Genomic DNA, 20,113 nt, shown 5'->3' on the forward strand with positions numbered 1-20,113 from the left:
TTTGATTCGATATAGTTCGTAACTCAATCTTGCCAAACTCCTGACATTCCAGGTCTCTTTTGCTGCTGCTGACAGTTGCAGCCCATTAGGTATAAAAGCATGAGATTTTTAAAAATTTTGCATTTCCAGCAATCAGGAGGATGGTATATTAGTCTCTGTTGCCGCTTTAACAAATTACCACAAACGTAGTAGTGTAAACCAAAACAAATTGATTATTTTATCGTTCTGTGGGTCACATCCAACATGTATCTCAGTGGGCTAAAATCAAGATCTTGGCAGGGCTGTGCTCCCTTCTGGAAGATGTAAAGGAGAACCCATTTCTTTGCCTTCCTCAGCTTCTAAAGGCTGCTCACATTCCTTGGCTCAAAGTTTCCCTCCTCCCTCTTCAAAGCTAGCAACAGTTCATCTCTCTGGCCATTTTCCCATAGTCCCATCTCCCTCTGACCACATTGAGAGAAGTTCTCCAACTTTTAAAAATTAATTAATGTATTTATTTTGAGGGATGGAGGGTAGAGAAAGAGAGAGACAGAATCCCGAGCAGGCTCCATGCCATCAGCACAGAGCCCGCCGACACAGGGCTCGAACCCACGAACTGAACAGTGAGATCATCACCTGAGCCAAGATCAAGAGAGGATGCTTAACCGGCTAAGCCACCCAGGTGCCCCAGAAGTTCTTCAATTTTAAAGACACATGTGATTTTAGGTCCCAGGTATCCCAGAATAATCCCCCTTGTCAAGATTCTTACATTAATTACATCTGCAAAGTCCTTCTTGCCATATAAAGTAACATATTTGCAGATTCTGATAATTAGGACATGGACATTTTTGGGGGGAGCATCATTCTTCTTACCACAGATTTGTTTAAAGAGGGAAATACAGAAAAAATACTATGCTTATTTAGTAACAAGAGCTATAGGCATGTATGCCATATAAGCAAATTGTTGTTCTGAGGACCCATTAGAGCATTTCCTTTAAAACTTTTTATTGAGGAGCACCTGGGTGGCTCAGTCATTTGAGCATCTAACTCTTGATTTCTGCTCAAGTCCTGATCTCATAGTTCATGGGTTTGAGCCCTGTGTCAGCCTTTGAGCTGTGGCTTGGAGTCTGCTTGGGATTCTCTCTGTCTGCCTCTCCTCTGCTCATGCTCTCTCTCTCAAAAATAAATAAAAATAAACCTAAAAAAATATTGAAAAAATACCTTTTATATAATCTCCACACACTTGATCTTAGCCAAAAGACCAAGAAGCAATGAAATATAATCTCCATAAATAAAAGTGCACTTATTATCAGAGTACAGGTGGATAAATTTTTTATAAACTAACACATCCTTGTAACCTGTGCCCAGAAAAAGATACAAGATATTGACCACTCTGTAGAAAACCTCCCCATATCCTCTCCAGTCATTACCCATGTCAAGAGTAATTGCTGTTTTAACTTCTGGCATCATAAATTAATTTTGTATACATTTCAACTTAATATCAATGGATAAGTTTATTTATTTATTTTGAGAGAGAAAGAGCACTGAAGGAGCAGAGAGAGAGAGGGAGAGAGAGAGAATCACAAGCATGTTCTGCACCATCAGCATGAATCCTGATGTGGGGTTCAAACTCATGAACCATGAGATCATGACCTGGGCCGAAATCGACAGTCAGTCGCTTAACCGACTGGCACCCCTAGTATGTACTCTCAACAATATAGACTATCTTGGGATCTCTTTTGCACTGCTGGTGGGAATGAAAACTGGTGCAGCCACTCTGGAAAACAGTATGGAGGTTCCTCAAAAGATTAAAAATAGAACTACCCTACGACCCAGCAATCGCACTACTAGGTATTTATCCAAGGGATATGGATATGCTGTTTTAAAAGGGCACATGCACCACAATGTTTATAGCATTATCAACAATAGCCAAAGTATGGAAAGAGCCCAAATTTCCATCAATGGATGAATAGATAAATTAGATATTATATATATACATATACATTATATATATATATACACACACACACAATGGAGTATTACTCGGCAATCAAAAAGAACGAAATCTTGCCATTTGTAACTACTTGGATAGAACTAGAGGGTATTATGCTAAGCAAAATTAGTCAGTTTACCATTCTTACCAGCAATGTATGAGAACTTCAATTATTCCACATCCTCACCAATACTTTTTTTTTACAGCCTATAGTTTTCTCTATATACATTCTGCTAGGTGTGTAGAAGTATTTCATTATGGTTAAGATTTGCATTTCCCTAATGACAAATGAAGGTGAGCATCTCTGTATACATTTATCAGACATTTTGTGCATTTTTCTATTCGATTGTCTTTTTCTTATAGATTTTTAGGAGGCCTTACTATATTCCGGAAACAATCTTTTTTTTAAAATTTTTTTAAAAGTTTATTCTTTTTTGAGAGACAGAGAGAGACAGAGCATGAGTGGGGGAGGCGAAGAGAGAGAGGGAGACACCAAATCCCAAGCAGGCTCCAGGCTCTGATCTGGCAGCATAGAGCCCAATGCAGGGCTCCAACTCACCGCGAGATCGTGACCTGAGTCCCAGTCAGACGCCCAACGGATTGAGCCACCCAGGCGCCCCTGGAAACAATCTTTTTGATGGCTATATCAGTGGGTTGTCTTTTTATGAGCATAAGTTTTTAATTTTAACATAGTCCAAACCAATTTGCCCATTTCTCCCTTTATGGTTAGCATTTTTGCTGTCCTTTCTTAACAAAATAAAACAAACAAGCAAAGAAAAAGCTGTCTTCTATTTTCTTTTAACTTTGTTTTCTTTTTCAACTTAAAATAGGATGAATACTCATTTTAGAAATATATGGGTAATGAAAAAGGAATCAGAGGGGGGAAAAAGTCAACCATAATTCAATACCCCACAACAAAGATACTTAATTCATGTTTTATGACCTTTTGATGTTTGACTTTGAAAAAAAAATTACATGTCATGGTAATTGAGTGAGACCAATTACATGGAAATTTGGACTTCATTTCATTTATTAATATAAAAGTATTAAATGTACCAACCTACATTGAAAAATTAACCTATTAATCTCAGTACATTTTACTTTCTCCTAAGTCTTAATTGTTCTTCCAATAATACTAGATTTTTGCTTTCCTAGGAATATAACGCTTTGCTACAAAACTGTGGTAGAAATCTAACATAATAAGCATCTGAAACTCCTTATCTCATAACATGTATTTTTTTTTTTGCAAAAATAAGATAGTGACTAATATTCATTGCCAGGTAGATAAAAATAAAACCTTAGTTCATAGGCATGGTTTTCTAGTTTTATTTTATTTATTTATTTATAAAAAATTTTTTTTTCAACGTTTTTAATTTATTTTTGGGACAGAGAGAGACAGAGCATGAACGGGGGAGGGGCAGAGAGAGAGGGAGACACAGAATCGGAAACAGGCTCCAGGCTCCGAGCCATCAGCCCAGAGCCTGACGCGGGGCTCGAACTCACAGACCGCGAGATCGTGACCTGGCTGAAGTCGGACGCCTAACCGACTGCGCCACCCAGGCGCCCCTGTTTTCTAGTTTTAAAAAACACTGACTTAATCCCTATAAAATATTCAGTTCACCAAAAAGTTCTGGGGCCTTAAAAATAAAAATAGTTTCAGAAAAACAACCTATAATTTCCTTTTCACACCAGAAATATTTGTTGGATTGTGTTAAAAAGAATCTCTTTCAAATTCTTTCCCCTAATTCTGATCAGATAATTTCCCTTGCACACTATACACATCCAATCAATAAATATCTATCAAGCACCTACTATATGCTAGGTACTCCAGTCATATGGCTTCCAGAAGACATTGTACCCTTGTGACCTTGTCGAAGACCACAGGATGCAGCCTTTGGGGAGGCACCAAGCTTCATTACACATTTGTAATGTGTAATGGGGTATAATTTGGAGAATCCTGAGGCATACACCCCATGACCCCACCAGCACGACTGGGACCTTTCTGCCTTATTCTTGCCCACCTGTTCCAGTAGCAAGTGGAAACCTGGTTCTGAACTCTAGCTAGCTCTGTGGCTGGAGCCCTGCAGCAGTTAGAATCCACCAAGGAAACAAAAGCTGTTCTGGAGCACCTGGGTGGCTCAGTCTGTTGAGCATCTGACTCTTGGTTTTGGCTTAGGTCATAATCTCACAGTTCGTGAGTTCGAGCCCCGCATTGGGTTCTGCGCTGACAGTGAGAAACCTGCTTGGGATTCTTTCTCTCCCTCTCTCTCTGCCCCTCTGCTGCTTTCTCTCTCTCTCTCTCTCTCTCTCTCTCACACACACACACTAAATAAACTTTAAACGTTTTGAAAAAGTGTTAAAAAAAGAAACTTCTGAATATGTAAAATATAATCTAATAAAAGGAATTGGTTATGTGGATGATGAAATAGCTGAGAAGCCAATATGGGATGTTCAGGTATCCGAGATATTAGCAGCAGCAGAAGGAAGGCACTACCACCTGAAGGCTAGAGAGAAAGGGTAGAAAATGATACGATTAGAGCCCCCATTGGTGGGAATCAGCTAATGGGAGCAAGAACCACAATGGGCCTGCCTGATGGAAGTGGAAATCATGAAGAATATACGATTGCTGCCAGAGAAGGTTAAGACAGAAAAGCAGGGAAAATGCCCTGCTTTCTCTCTTCTGCCCTTCAGATTTATGCCAGTGCCTGATCCCCACTTAACGACAGGCTGAATGGGGCTAGGAAACAGCCTGCAAGAACCAGGCACCCTACTATGCTGAGCAGAGAGGACAAAGAGCTGGAAGAATAGATCTGAGAATGGGTAACCCAGGACTAACAGGACCATTCTGAGACATCTTGGATGTCACCTACCTGTTTTATAGTTTACCTGCTTTATATTTACTTGCAGCTGAACTCTGTGCATTCGCATATCAAAATTCGTATTATCTCTCGCTGGAACTCCCCATCACCAGCTTCTTGCCTCAGTCCATATTGGAATCACATGGAGCTGGTTTGAAAAAGTACAGATTCTTGGACTTCTCCCCAGATAGTGAATAAGAGTCTTTGGAGATAAAGTAGAAAAACATATATTTTTAACATCTCAACTTGATTCTGATGTAGACAGTCTTTGGACTCATTTTTTTTAAAGTTTATTTATTTAATCTCTATGCCCCATGTGGGGCTAGAACTCACAACCCCAAGATCAAGAGTCACATGCTCTTCCGACTGAGCCACTGCTAGACTCACTTTTAAAGTAGTGCTGGGCACCTGGGTGGTTCAGTCGGTTAAATGTCCTACTTCCCCTCAAATCATGATCTCCTGGCTTGTGGGCTTGAGCCCTCCGTCAGGCTCTCTGCTGTCAGTGTGGAGCCCACTTCAGATCCTCTGTCCCCCCTCTCTCCCTGCCCCTCCCCTGCTCATGTTCTGTTTCTCTCTCTCTCAAACATAAACAAATTAAAAAAATTAAAATTGTGCTAAAAGATGGGACTACCCTAATTCCAAACTTCTAGATCTTCCAATTTGCTTTCATCCTGGTAGAATGAAACCTGCCATGCCAAGCTGGACTGTAGAATGAGGGTATTCTCCAAACACACTTGTTTAATACATAAAAATATACCAAACTTTATATTTACATTATCACTAAAATCTGCATGATAGATTAACTTCAGTATCATTCTTATAACCAGATTATGTCCAACAGTGTCTGTGAATATACTGTTTTTCTGGTTTAAATTGAATTAAACTTGGCATTAAAAAGAAAACTTTCTCTGTCATCGGATTTTAGTTAATAATGAGATTGGCCATTTTATTTTATTTAAATACATGTTTGTTTATTTTTGATAGCGAGAGTGCAAGCAGGGGAGGGGCAGAAAGAGGGGGACAGAGAATCTGAAGCGGGCTCCATGCTGTCAGCAAAGAGCCCGCTGTGAGGCTCAAATGCATGAACCTCAAGATCATGACCTGAGCGGAAGCCAGATGCTCAACTAACTGAGCCTCCAGGTGTTCTGGGATTGGCCATATAGACTTTAGCCATAATTGTGTATATTTCACAGAGTTTAAAAGGCACTAAATATCAGAACCACGTATCTATAGAAGATAGGATTCATTGCTTCTCAGCCTTTTGGCTAAGATCAAGTGTACAGAAGATAGGATTCATTTCTTGCATATTTGGTCTCTCTCATAACTTACTAATATCTTCTCTATTACTTTGTTTTGTTTCTTACTGTAGACCCAGCTGCAACCTGAGGAGGTATCTCAACAACCACACAATAATGGAGGAAAGAGAGAACTGAGGAAGTGGGGCTCTGAGCACAGATCTAGCTTGGACATGAGCAGATTTTTCTTTAATGTTTTGCATATTAGGTTTCATATACGATTTTATGTGGGAAAAAAAAAGCTTTCACTTACTCATTTTTGAAAATCCTGGACTCTGGACAATTCTTCACATAGAACAAACAAAAGTTTCCATAATTGCAGAATCTTCTATGTTTGATGTTTCTGGGAAGTAGGCTCTTCATAGAGGTGTGATTTAATGCAGTTTGGGGACATAAATCTGAACAAGCTCATTAGTCTGCATATTACCTACAGGATTTATTGATGATGGTATGAAACTATCTGACAGCCATCAGCCAGGAACAATGTATGTATAAACCAGGGGATGAGAAACAGGGTCAACAAACATCATGTGGTCAGAAAATGTCGTTACCTAGGTTAACTACTAATGAACTGTTTTAACTTTAGAAACTTCTTCTTGCTCTGACAGGACTATTTTGTTTTTAATGACTATTTTTAAAAGATTTTTCACTGAAACCTTAGGTGGCTTGGATTTGCCATCAAAAAATAATTTTGGGGGGGCATCTAGGTGGCTCAGTCACTTAGGCGTCTGACTCTTGATTTTGGCTCAGGACATGATCTTACAATTCGTGAGTTCGAGCCCTGCATTGGGCTCTGTGCTGACAGTGAAGAGTCTGCTTGGAATTCTGTCTCCCTCTTTCTGACCCTCTCCTGCTTGCTCTCTATTTCTCTCTCAAAATAAATAAAAATAAACTTAAAAAAAGGAATTTTTTATCTTTGAAATATTGGTTTATTCTTTTAGTGAAATTAGGCAATGTGACTCTGTTGTGTCTTTTTTCTACCTTCAAAGACATAATGCAATTTTAAAAAATTGGTTAGCTATTATTTACCTCCAGCAAGACATGTTTTATGGTCATATTGAGTTCCACTCAAGATGTGGTTAAAGCCAGCCAGTAGTGTTAGTAGTTGAAAACAGTGAGGGGTAAGTGTTTCATGTAGTTAAAAACAGTGAGGGATAAGTGTTTCATGTGTACAATATTCATATGACTCAGAAGCATGAGTTTGCTTGGTGAGATGTTACACAGCTATTAAAATGATACTTACAAAGTTAATATGATATCATGAATGATATAATCTTTAGTGGAAATGGAAGACATAATTACATACAATGTAATTATGATCATATTTTAAAATATATGCACAATATCCTTTGATCCAACAACTCCACTTCACAAACAGGTGTGCAAAGATAAATATACAATGACCACTGTATTCTTTATAAAAGCAAAAAGTTAGAAATAAAAAATCTTCATCAGTAGGGATTACATAAGGTATGGTACATCCGTGCAACAGAATACTATATAGTCATTTTTTAAATGGAGGAGATACACATATTTGGACTCTGAAAGATGTTTAGATGTATTGTTATGAAAAAAAAGCAAGTTATTGAACAGAATATACAGTATAAACCATTTGGTAAAAATATCAAGTCAGCATATATAATAGATAACATATTAGATACTACATATCAACTTATATATTATAACATAATATAGAATGCATATATAAACTTGATATATGTAATAGATAATTTTATCAAACTTTTCACAGTAATTATTTTTATGACTCTTGTGGGTTGGGATCATAGGAAATGTTAGCTTCTCCTTTATTCATTTCTGCATATAAATTGTTTATGGTAAGCATGCCAATTTATAATACATTATAGTATAATACATGCAATTTATGATACAAAATACATAAAATTTCAGTATTGAAAAAAGACTGGAAGGAAACACAATAATATGACTGTAATGATTGTTGATAGAACCATGAGAGATTTAAAAAAATTTTTTGTGCTGTAATAATTCCATGTATAACTCTTATTCCATATGTTAATGCCACACTTCTGTAATAAAAAAAAAAAAAAGAGGAAGAGAAAGAAGGTAGGGAGTTAGAGAAGGAGTTGTCAAGGATTAGATTAGGTCATTTAAACACCTAAACATCTTCTGGTTTCAATTAACTGTTTAGTCAGTGATAATGTTGAATTTTCAGAATGCCCAAAGTGCAATTTGGTGAATCAGGTTATTTAAGAAGGCCAAATTATGGGAGAAAAGGCATCAGAGATAAATATATAAATTGCTTTTGCTGGAGGCTTCCACCAAATGTGTTCTTACCACTGTATTAATCATATAAACTGCTAGCACTGGAATCCCTCACAGTACAGGACATTCACTCCTGGAGCACTGCTTCTCCATTTGTATGTAAGGAACCATCAATGCATGTGATTACAAGCCAGAGTAAAATTTTTTTCTTTCTTTTTTCTTTTTTCTTTTTTCTTTTTTTATTTTACAGAGAGACAGAGTGTGAGCAGGGGAGAGGGAGAGAGAGAATCTTTTTTTTTTTTAATTTTTTTTAAATTTTTTATTTTATTTTATTTTTTCAATATATGAAATTTATTGTCAAATTGGTTTCCATACAACACCCAGTGCTCATCCCAAAAGGTGCCCTCCTCAATACCCATCACCCACCCTCCCCTCCCTCCCACCCCCCATCAACCCTCAGTTTGTTCTCAGTTTTTAACAGTCTCTTAAGCTTTGGCTGAGAGAGAGAATCTTAAGGAGGCTCCACACTCAGCATGGAGTCTGACACGGGGCTCGATTCCACAACTTTGGGATCATGACCTGAGCCAAAATCAAGAGTCAGACACTTAACCAACTGAGCCACCCAGGCACCCCTAGAGTCAATTTTAAACAAATAGTGACTTTGGCAAATTTATAGAGCATTAGAGTCTTGAGGCAATAAGTCCCTCAACCTTGTGATGTCAGCCTATTTCTCAGAAGAGCTCCCAACTGAGTTTTTCCCAGAAATTTGACCATCTGAGGCAAAGATGTAGACACCAGTTCTTCACCTCGAGTATGCCTTTTCTGGTAAATTCTCTTGCAGGAAATTTTAATATGCCAAGAAAACTTCTGCAGCAGACTTCAATTGCCCTAGAATTTGAATTCTATAGATCATAGTTCATAAATGGTACCACCCATAGGGGACTCCTACCAGGACCCCTGTTTTCCCAGCACCTACAATTCTTGCTGATTTTCCACCTTTCTTCCTGTCTATCTCCTCCTCCTCCTCCTTCTCCTCCTCCTCCTCCTCCTCCTCCTCCTCCTCCTCCTCCTCGATTTTCCACCTTTCTAACAAGAGGGGGATAGAGAAGAGGGATCAATAATTGGCAATCAGACCAAAATCCACAAGTTACCAACAAAGACCACAGCAGGTGGGATTTGCCACAAAACCAGAAAGACAACCAGATTTATAGCATTTGAGTCACTGAACAGCAGTATCATATTGCAAGGAGCTTGCTGATGATGGAAAACCATTTTCCCATCTATGGAAAATCATCAAACTGCTTCACTCCTTTGCTGCTGTGTTTTTAATTGGCAGGCCCTAAGGCTTTGTGGCATGAGTTGCCAAACACATAAATAAAATGACTTTATGTCATAAAACCTTTTCAAATGCCAAAAGTAGGAAATGAGAGTTGATTCAAATGCCACAGAGACAAAAATGTGTTTTTTTCCTGGACAAAGGAAAATCAATGACTTAAGTTTGTGGCAAAATTTAGTCTCATGGCGCGCGCGCGCGCACACACACACACACACACACACACACAAATATCTTTTTAAAAAATTCTATTCAGCACTTGGGTACAAGCACATAGTGTACCCAGGAAGTTCAAATGTCTATTATCATTATTAATACCCTTGTTTTTCTCACCAGCTCATTGCCAAACACAACAAAGAATTAAGCACAAACTACTGTAGCAAAAGGGCCAGGAACATGAGTATCTTAGATAAAAAAGGACAGGCCAACTTTTCCGTTTCCTATAGGGCAGTTTCCTTCGCTTGCAAGGATGCCTTCTTGGAGAAGGCTACCACAGTGTGTCATAATGACAACTGCCCCATTTCACCAGGTAAAAGAGTTTCCTTCGATATGTTGGAAACAAACACTCCTAAGACAGTAATTACCTGTTCAACAGTCAAAATAAAAAGGGATCCTGAGTGGTTCCACTATCTCAGTGGCTGTGTTTTCTCTCTGGGAATGCGGCCTCCATCTGGGTTCAGGTGTGGTTTGGGGTTGCTTTCTCCGGGGGTTTTGCACAGAGTTCTCCTATCTTTGTAGACAGTTCTCAGTCAGTTCTCAGACAGGAGACTAAAGCAGGGATGCTTCAGTCCCCGAGGTATGCAGCTTTCAGCTAAAGTGGCCAAAGGAATGTCCCAACCAGGCATTTCTACCAGTGAGGCAAGCTAAGGGATTCTTTCTACTTTTTGGAACGTCACTGAGCTGTGGAAGGAAGAAATGAGTATGGTTTCCTTTTTTTTATTTCTTCCTTCTTTTTTTAAAAGCTGAAACAGGAGCAGGATTGTAGCTGTCACGAGCTGACTAAATATTTTTTTACAACACCAAACCCTTTAAAATCCTTGGAACACTCAAGAGAACTAATGTTTATGTTGGGGCCTTTACATTAACCGAGGGGAGGATGTGTGGCGTGCAGGTTACATGTGCACAGTGCCAGCCGCTGCTGGAGCTCCACATCTGAGGAAGGTGAAGAGAGAAAATCATTCTATACACGGTCTGGAATAACTTGAGACTGCAGAGAAGTAGGCTTCAGCTCAAAAGTCTGAGAATGGACGAATCAGCATGAGGTTTGCAGCAAGCCCGAGAATGCCCTTGACATTCAAACCACACACCCTAGCCTCCCTGCCTACCAGACTCGTAATTCTACTCTGTCTCTACGCCTGGGGAAGTTCTGTGCAGTGTCAGAATTTGGCCAGTAGGCCTCAAAACACTGTGAGGATTCTATTTCTTAAAGATAAGTCTAAGACCTAGTTGCAGAGGGTTGATTTCAATCTTCTCCTTTAGCAGAAGCCACCAAATTAAAAATATATAGAAAAATGGAGACTGCATGACTTGAAAAATTCACTTTAATCAGATTTATACCAGGGTGACTTAGCATTTATCTAGTAATTGGTTTTCAAGTTGAAACATTTTTTTTTGTTTGTTTTAATGAATCTATGGATCAGTTCACTGGAATGTTCACCAGCTACTCTTTCGAACTTATAAAATATTAGCCTTTAATAGGGTTGCTGAGCCAGTTTACACGTGAGTTGACCCTGAGGAATCTGAGTGTGACTGTGAAGGTCATTACCATAACTTAGAAAAAAGATGAAAGGGTTTTCTTCCTATGGTTAATCAGTAGGGCCATCTTCCATGTAGGAAATATCATTGGCTCTTATTGTCAAAGTAAAATGTTTAAAAGGTGAAAACTGGCCTTTAATACGAACATTTAAGTGAGCACATGTTGAATATTTATTTACCTTGTTAATTGGGGCACCATCAAGATGGTAAAACTGGTTCATAGGAGAATTCAAGAGACTGAATATATGTGGTTTATGAAAGAAAGATTGCCAAGTTAAATGTTGGGGTTTTGTTTTGTTTTGTTACTTTTTTTTTTTAAATGTTCATTTATTTTTGACAGAGAGAGAGACAGAGCATGAGCAGAGGAGGAGCAGAGAGAGAGGGAGACACAGAATTCGAAGCAGGCTCCAGGCTCTGAGCTGTCAGCACAGAGCCCGATGCGGGGCTCGAACCCACCAACCATGATATCATGACCTGAGATGAAGTCAGGCGCTCAACCGACTGAGCCACCCAGGTGCCTGACCCCCATCTAATTTTTTTTAAATTAGATTTTCTTTTAAAACTTCATGGGAATGCAAAATAGTACAGCCACTTTGGAAGACAGTTTGGCAGTTTCTCACAAGGCTAAATGTACCCTTACCATGTGATCCAGCAATCATAAATGAGTTGAAAATTCATGTCCACACAAAAACCTACACACAAATATTTACAGCAGCTTCATTTGTAAGTACCAAAACTTGGAAACAATCAAGATGACCCTCAAGAGGTGAATGGAAAAATAAAGTGATATATCCATACAAGGGAATATTAGCACTAAAAAGAAATGACACAAAAAGACATGGGGAAACCTTAAATGCATTTTACTAAATGAACGAGGCCATACTGAAAAGGCTACATACTATATGATTCCAAACATATGGCATTCTGGAAAAAGGCAAACTGTAGAGACAATAAAAAGATCAGTGGTTCTTCTTCTTCTTTTTTTTTTTTTTTTTTTTAATGTTTACTCATTTTTGAGACAGAGAGAGAGATAGAGCATGAGTGAGGGAGGGGTAGAGAAACAGGGAGTCACAGAATCCAAAGCAGGCTCCAGGCTCTGAGGTGTCAGCACAGAGCCCGATGCAGGTCTTGAACTCACAAACTGTGAGATTGTGACCTGAGCCAAAGTCAGATGCTTAACTGACTTAGCCACCTGGGCACCCCAAAAGATCAGTGGTTCTTACACACACAAGCACTCTGGATTTTGTGAAAACCAGAAGAAAACTAGGGAAGAATGCACACCTGAGATAGATGGTTCTCTCCAGGAAGAGGAGTAAGACTAGAAATGAGAAATAGAAGATGCAGATTAACTTTTGCCTCTCATATTTTTGCATTATGTTATGCCTTGGATATACACATATTAATTTAATAATTTTGGAGAAAAACTCATTAAATTAATACAAATAAAAATTACTAGATATTATTATAGAAAAAAAATAGCAGTGGTTCGCAGGGATTCAGGTGAGGTGGTCAGGTTGAATAGGTAAGGCACAGGAGACTTGTAGGGCAGTGAAATCATTCCATATGATACATGAATGGTGGGTAAGTGACACTACACATTGTTAAATTCCATAGAATGTACAACACAAAGAATGAACCACAAGGTAAACTATGGGCTCTAGTTAATAATAATGGATCAATATTGGTTCATCAGTTGTAACAAATTTTCCACATGAAGCATGGTATTATTAATAGGGGAAACAGTGGAAGTTGAGTAAAAGAGAGAGGATACATTAAACTGTCTGTACTATCTGTTCAGCTTATCTGTCAATCTAAAACTGCTAAAAAAGTAAAACCCCTTAATTAAAAAAAAAAAAAAGCGCTGAATGCCCTGTAGGATAATGAAACTATAACCTTTGAGGGGCACCTGGGTGGCTCAGTCACTTAAGTGTCTGATTCTTAGTTTTAGCTCAGGTCATGGTCTTGCAGGTCATGGGTTTGAGCCCCTCTGTGCTAACAGCACAGAGCCTGCTTGGGATTCTTTCTCCCTCTCTCTCTCTGCCTCTCCCTCACTCTCCCCTACTCTCTCTTTCTCTCTCAAAAATAAATAAACATTAAAAATACTATAACCTTTGAGATTCCTTTTTCCACCAAACAGAAATTATTTATAGCTCTACTCTAGAAAAATAATTTGCCAGGGGTGCCTGGGTGGCTCAGCTGGTTAAGTGTCCTACTTTGGCTCAGGTCATGGTCTCATGATTTGTGGGTTTGAGCCTGGCATTGGGCTCTGTGTTGATAGCTCAGAGCCAGGAGCCTGCTTCGGATTCTGTGTCTCCCTCTCTTTCTGTCCCTCCCCTGCTCACACTCTTTCTCTCTCAAAAGTAAACATTAAAAAATATTTTTTTAAAAGAAAAAACATTTGCCACTTACCAATCTTCTACAGGTTTATGTCTAATTTCATAGAATGTGGGCTCTAAGCAATAATAAATAGTAAGTTAAACACAGGCGCACTGCAGTAAAGAAGAATATAATCTGTGGGTAGGTCTGTTAGACAATGATGGTGTGACACTGAAATAACAGATGCACTGTCATCTTTTCACCATATTTTAAAATTTCAAATATTTTTTGTTAAAATTATAAAGCCCTATTTGCCAAATAATCTTGCTACACTCTTGGTCAATCTCACAAATGAATTTCCAAATTATGAGCTAGCTACTTGTATCAGCCAGGGCCCAATCAGGAGTCAGAAACGTTACCAATTATTTTAATAAATAATTCATTTAATAAACAACTGGAATAAGTAAATCATTGACCCATTATTTAATATAAAGAGTTGTTTATCAAGTGCTGGAGACCTAGAAACACAAGAAGAGAACATTAAGATAATCATAGAAGTAGTAACTTCAGGATGGGGAGGGACAAAGTGAGAGGCTGGAATACTAAAATTTAGATGCTCAGAGGGCAGAGACTGAAGATTTAAGATGCCTCTGGAACTAGAAGGAGGCTCCTCAGTAACTCCCAGAGTTACTGGGAGCCAGATCTCTGAAGTGGGGTCGTGGTTGGATGGTGTGGTATCACTGAGGACTGCAATGGAGCCAATTCTGGGAATGTGGACCACCTGCAGACTGGAATTAACTGTGGCTACTAGAAGGAACTGCCATTGTCAGGGTGAAGAGCTGTTTGCAAGGTGGCATTGATACAAACAGGAAACAAATAGGAAAGAGCAAGTGACCTGTTCCCCAGCATCTCCTATTGGCAGAACCTATGAAGAACAAACTTGGCAAAAGAGAATTGTGTTTTGCATCACAAAGCTGGGACTAGAAGTGTGAGTTTGAGGCTGGAACAAATGGTTAACCAGCACACTGTCTAACTGGAACACCTGAAATTAATATGTTTTCTGCTGTGAAAAAGCATGGCTTTTGGGGTCAGATGGATGTGGGTTTGAATGTTAATTCAAATGTGTATGTTACTCTAGACAAATACTGTATTGCCGTTACATATGTGTGTGTGTGTATATATATATATATATATATTTCTTTTCTTCTTTATATGTTTATTTATTCATTTTTGAGAGAGAGAGAGAGAGAGAGAGAGAGAGAGAGAGAGAATCCCAAACAGGCTCTGCACTGACAGTATACAGTCCATCATGGGGCTCAATTTCACAAACCCTGAGGTCGTGACTTGATCCCAAATCAAGAGTCAGTCGCTCAACCGACTGAGCCACCCCGGCACCCCCTATGTTGCCTTTCATTTCTCTAAGGCTCAGTCTCCTCATTTAAAATAGGACAAGAATGTCTATCTCACAGGGCTTTTGTGAGGCTTGAATAAGGTCAGGTAGATAAGTTATTTAATGTGGTGGCAGAGCCAGGATTGAAACTCAGGCAGTGGGACTTAATGTATTAATCATTATATATACTGGCTTTCCAATCTGTGTAAAGAACTACTTGATGGGTTAAAACCTAATACAGTTTGGATGGGTGGAGGGGAAGTGTGTGTAGTTATTTAAAAGCAACATAAGGATGGGGCGCCTGGGTGGCTCAGTCGGTTAAGCTGCCGACTTCGGCCCAGGTCATGATCTCGCGGTCTGTGAGTTCGAGCCCGCGTCGGGCTCTGTGCTGACAGCTCAGAGCCTGGAGCCTGTTTCAGATTCTGTGTCTCTCTCTCTCTGACCCTCCCCCGTTCATGCTTTGTCTCTCTCTGTCTCAAAAAATAAATAAACGCTAAAAAAAAATTAAAAAAATAAATAAATAAAAGCAACATAAGGAATCCCTATGGTGATGGCACTGTGTATATCTTAGTATGTGTGCTAAGTACCCAAAACTATACAGATGATAATGTGGTGTAAATGAGCACACAAACACACATACTAGGGAAATACAAATAAGGTCGCTGGATTGTATCAATGCCAATACCCCAATTTGTACTACAATTTTAGAAACTGTAAACACTGGGGCACCTGGGTGGCTCAGTTAGTTGAGTGTCTGACTTCAGCTCAGGTCATGATCTTGTGGTTCATGAGTTCAGGCCCCCATCAGGCTTTGTGCTGACAGCTCAGAGCCTGGAGCCTGCTTCAGATTCTGTGTCTCTCTCTCTATCTCTTTCCCTCCCTGGCTTGCTCTCTCTCTCTCTCTCTCAAAAATAAATGAAAACATACAAAAAAAAAAAAAAAGAAATTGTAAACACTGGGGCACCTGGGAAAAGTGTACAAGGGATCTCACTGTATTATTTCTTACAACTGCATGTGGATTTATAATAACCTCCATTAAAATTTCAGTTTGCTCTTGATGCTGAGACTACCTTCTATGATACCCTTATATTAACTGCAAGATGAGGAAAAAATCAAATAGGGATATATTCATATCATACTGAACATTTTAAACCACGTTTCTAGGGATGTAAAAATTAATAGTTTAAGGTTTTGATGTCAATGGATTTAACTTTATAAACGTAAGTAAAAGCTATGTTACCCTCAAATGATATTTTGACTCTATAAAACTTAATAAATCAGATATTCTGAAAGATTTAGGACAAAATCCCGAAAGGTAAATGCAAAGCTTGAAGCGACACACATTGTTTAGTCTCTGACCCTGTTACCCCATTACTGAAAGTGAAACACAACAGAAATGGGCCCCAGATTACCAAGAGTTCTTTTTGGCCCAAATCATCCAGAGATTTTACCGAAATCCTTCCCTTCATCTTGTGTTTGGACACGGCCAGTAAGCTAAGCTTTAATCATCATTCCAAATGTCAAGATGAAGTGACATTTCAAAAAACTCAGCCAGTTCCATAGATTTAAAAAAAAAAAACAAACCGAAAAACCTTCTAAAAAGCATGTGTCGAAAAGATCTTGCCAAACAGCTGAAGTAACAAATGAAATCTAGCTGGTTTCCGGCAGAGATTTATCTTCTCTTTCTGTGCGCGTTTGTTCTTATACAAGATAAAGGGCACTTATTTGGTTTTGTGATCTTTCTGCTGTGTGACTGTGGTTGAAACAATCAGTTACTCTGAATCAGTTGCCTAATTTGCTAAGGCTATCCTGTGGTTAAAGACATATCTGAACTAATTTCTGCACCTATACCAGGCTTACCGGCCCAAGAAGTGATTGAGTAATAAAAACACAGGGCAGGTTTTTACAACCAGACAAAAACAGAATGATCCTGAGAACACATCACACACCTTGCCGTGCCAGATGGTGATGTTGCATCTGTGTTTCCTTCAGGCTTGGAACATCTCTCACCCCAGAGAGGGGAGGAATGGAGATAAACCCTTTTCTGTTGGCTGCAGATCACTGCCCCATCTCATTTCATAGTAAACTGCAAATTTATGATAAATCATGCTATATTATACCACACAATTCTACCACTGAAATACAGTCAATTTCTCAGATAAAAATGGCCACTACAATGGGGGGAAAGAAACCTCTTTAATTGGGGTTGTTGAATTAGCATCTTGTTTTGAACTCTAAACAATGGCATATTATTGCACTCTAAACAGAGTAGGTGTCCTACAAATTCTTATTATCTGTGATAAGAAGTGAGAAGAAAAAAAATCCACACGAGACTATCCCAGTTGGAATTTGATGAAGACATGTAGCTTAAACAAAACCCAAACCTCTTTGAAAAAACAGTTCTATTATTGCTTTCATTTTAATTAAAAATCTTCTCTCTGTACAGCAAGAGCTATGAATTATATCTCAGAATTTTCCAAGACACCTTACAATTGTCATAAGAGGTCAAACCACCAAAAAGACAATGGAGTGAATTGAACAGGGGAGGAAATTGCATACATGTCTGGGCTTCTTCCTCTCGGGCTCCCACAACCTCTACTGAGCAGAAGCTGCCAATGGAGTACAAAGGTCTGCCCTTTGCTACAAATAACTCTGCTATTCTGAGGGCATCAAGGCCTCTATAAGGCAACAAAGCCAGTGCATTTGTGAGCTGAACTCAGTTATAAAGAATTTCAGATTCCAGAAAGGAAGTTTCCAGTGGACTGCACTAAATCAGGATAAAATCAGAATTAGATTAGTGCCTTTATGTACTGATTTGTGCTGAGAGCAGGCAGAAGGCAGGAATTTATGGTGCCGCCCCCTTTTGATTTGGAACCCCAGTTTGGTCCTGATTCAAGCGTACAAATTTCCTTCTACTCCTAGTCAACTGTGTTAACTGTGACAATTGTTAGGATGGGTAGCAAGGAGGCAAAAATTTAGGCATACCCACCACTCCTGGAAAACCAAATATAAGCGCTTTTCCATCAAAATACAGAATTTTAATTGGGATGCCTGGGTGGCTCAGTCGGTTGGGTGTCCAACTTTGGCTCAGGTCATGACCTCACGGTTCAAGAGTTTAGCCCCGCGTCAGGCTCTCTGCTGTCAACACACAGCTGGCTTCAGATCCTTTGTCTCCCTCTCTCTCTGCCCCTTCCCCCACTCAAAAATAAGTAAGCATTACCCCTCCCCCCCAAAAAAACCCCAGAATTTTAAGTAATAATCAGATGATTCAGGCAAAATTATTTCAAAATAATCTTTCTTCTGCTATTGCGATCATAGCATTCTGGGCCATGCCACGATATTAAAGTTGGTGTGGGCAATTGTTGTTGTGGTTATTTATGTAGTTTACTTATCTCCTGACATCCCAATTTTTGCTGATGGTACCATTACTTTCCTAAGATCCAGCCTTGGAACTTCAAAGATTCACCTAAAACTCTTCCATCACTTGCCACATGTAATTAACCAATACAATCAAGATATATTGTTTTTCTCACAACATCTAATGTATCTGTACCTTCTCATATTCACTCTCACTGCCATTCTCTGACACCTAAATATGGACTTGGCCTTTTAACATTCTAGTCACTGCCCTCTGAAGATGTACCTTTCTAACACCTTTTCTATCATTCCTTCACTCAAAAGCTTTCAGTGGCAATTACCTCTGTACCATTAAACAAAGATCTAAATTCAACCAAGCATCTATCTACAAGCTATAAAAATCTGACCTGGAGTTGCACTTATCTCCCTTCATAAATTATGCATTCCTCCCAAATGAGTCTAGTCATTGTCCCTAAAACATTTGACCCATTCCTATTTCCTTTGCTTTTCCAAGCCTGTATCCCCTTCCTGGAATGCTCTCCCTTGCCAGTATTTAGTCAGGCACCCTGGAGTTCTTAGTTAATTTCTTGTGTATCCACACAAGAAAGCTTTTGCTTTTCCAGCCAAATGTCATGCTCAGTACTGGACTGCTCCTGCAATCCAGATTCTTGGTTTTGAAGAACTTCTTTATTAGACTTAACTTTTAAAAGCTTTATTACATGAAACTTGCAAAAAAATTATGGAATCCAGGCTGTAGTTAGTTATTGATCCTCATCCACTGATGGATACAGTGTGGAACCTGGTGAATTCTATATGATGAATGGCTTTTATATATGATACAATTTTATCCTACGTGAAAAATACACAAATATGCAATATTTTTGCCAAAAGGAGTGTAAAAGACTGTCTTGTACTTTGCTATTCAAAGCGAGGTCCAGTGCTTGCTTCGGCAGCACGTATACAAAGCAAGGTCCACAAACCAGCAGCCCTGTATGATCCAGGAGTTTGTTAGTAATGTACAATCTTAGACACTACCCTGATCTATTGATTAGAATCTGCATTTTAACAAGGTTCCTCAGGCAATTTGTGTGGAAGGTGAAATCTGAGAAGCACAGAACAATTCCCACCTTGAGATCTAAAATGATTGCCTGACAAGTTGAAAAGAAAGAGGCAGTGTGAGATAATGGAAATTATCCTGAAATAGGAACCAGAAGTTGTACATTTCATGTCATTTACCAGGTCCGACCCTGGAAAAATCACTTAACCATTTTGAGCCTTGCTTTCTGATCTTTCCAATGGGAATAATACCTCCCTGTTATTTCAGGGAGGTGGTTGTGAGGTTTAAAAAGAAATGTGAAACTGATTTAAAAAACACATTGGGGTGCCTGGCTAACTCAGTTGGTAGAGCATGTGACTCTTGATCTGAATTTGTGATTTCCAGCCCCATGGTACGTGTAGAGATTACTTAAAAATAAAATCTTAAAAAAAAAAAAAAAAGTAAGGTCTACACATATTTAAAAAAAAAACTTTTTTTTTTTTTTTTTAAATATCTTTCTCAGGATCACAAAGGTGATTTGTGGCAGAGCAGGGACCATAGAC

Source organism: Panthera tigris, chromosome A1 (assembly GCF_018350195.1).
Source record: "Panthera tigris isolate Pti1 chromosome A1, P.tigris_Pti1_mat1.1, whole genome shotgun sequence".
Classification (NCBI taxonomy): Eukaryota; Metazoa; Chordata; class Mammalia; order Carnivora; family Felidae; genus Panthera; species Panthera tigris.